General features: G+C 41.9%; 1 long non-coding RNA gene across 1 annotated transcript; it reads right to left on the reverse strand.

Annotated features, from left to right (window-relative positions):
- Positions 1–284: 284 nt before the first annotated feature.
- Positions 285–1026, reverse strand: LOC116412063. The gene is made up of 3 exons (XR_004223518.1): positions 795–1026; positions 459–557; positions 285–358 (listed from the first exon to the last, which is right to left on the reverse strand). It is a non-coding gene; the product is annotated as an uncharacterized LOC116412063 (long non-coding RNA).
- Positions 1027–1450: the final 424 nt, after the last annotated feature.

Consider the following 1450-nt stretch of genomic DNA (forward strand, 5'->3'; position numbering starts at 1 on the left):
TGTTGCTGGGGGGGTGAGGGAGGTGAGAGTTGGGGGAGGGGGAGCTGGGGGGAGCTTTTCTCCCAGCTCCCCAACCCCTTCCTCCCTCCCTCTCCCACTTCCAGCTCCTCCCCCTCTATCCTCTGTCCCCTGTATCTCTCTATACCCCTTTGTACCTTGAACAAGCTTTTCTCCACATCAGATTGTCTTGGGGTAGCGTTCTTGTCCGCTGCTTCCCGATCCTTTCTGAAGCTCAAATTTAAAATAAAGGAAGCAGGTTCCTCCAATCACTGCCACTACTGTTAAAAAACATTAGGGCAAATTGCATGCATTCAAAGGAAGTCTTCTCAGAATTCGACTCCTGGATCTTAACAGATATCTGTCAGATAGAAAAGATAGAGTAATTATAACTATTCTTTATTTATAGAGTTCTGACACATTTAAAATTTCTAAAATAAATCAGAACAGATTGTACTTACATATTCAATAATAAATGGAGCACCTACGCCTGCAATCAACCGCGTCAGGAAGGCCTGTAGCTGTCCAGCGATTGTGTAGAATTTTGGCCGTATTACAGACTGGGGGGGGAGAAAAGAGTCAGTGAGGGTTGGGATTGCTTCACAAGGAACAGCACAAAGGCAGATATTACAGGAATTGCATTACTTAGTCACTGAGGGACCAAAGGAGCCTGATAGATGACTGCCAGTGATGGCATTACATTATCATTAGCAGAACAAATCGAGGATGATATTGCCCTAGCCAGCTATGGATCATGCTATAGAGAAACAGACAAAAGTGCATGAAAAGTTCCTTACCAGCATCATATCCTCTGATAGGGCCTGGTTTAAGCTCAGGAAAACTCCACTGATAAAGAGGAATACCTGAAGGGCGAGAGAAGGGAAAATCAGATATAGAAAGCAAACAAGTCATTCCCTCCAAAAATGCCCTAAATCTGCCATTAGGTATTGTTACCCACCTACTGCTAGCCCTGTACCCTTGTCCTAAAGCCACATCTACATACACAGTGCAAGGAAATAAACATAAACCCATGTTAGATTAAACCGATAATACTCACAACAAGGAAGGACAATGCCATCTTTGATGAAAAACAAAAATAAAAGAGAAGATGGGTGTAAAGGCAAAGAGTCCTATCGGCGCAGACCCATGGATCTGCACTGTGAGGCCTCTTTGCTCAATATCTTGCTGATTTCCATCCCTAACAGCATGCCGAGTACATCCGCTGCACATTTGATTGCTGAGTAGACCATACTAGGGGAAAGAAAGACAAGGGTGTTGAGTACAAACTGCAGACTTCTGTGTTGCACCATATTATATCTACATTCCTTGTGTATGTTCTACTGCCAGGAAAACCATTGCTAGGTTACTAATAGCATAATATAATATAAATATAAGTTACAAATATGTTGAAGATTTATTAACACATATTTAGTAGTATTATAATTAATAATAT

This window comes from Xenopus tropicalis, chromosome 7, assembly GCF_000004195.4.
Source record: "Xenopus tropicalis strain Nigerian chromosome 7, UCB_Xtro_10.0, whole genome shotgun sequence".
NCBI lineage: Eukaryota > Metazoa > Chordata > Amphibia > Anura > Pipidae > Xenopus > Xenopus tropicalis.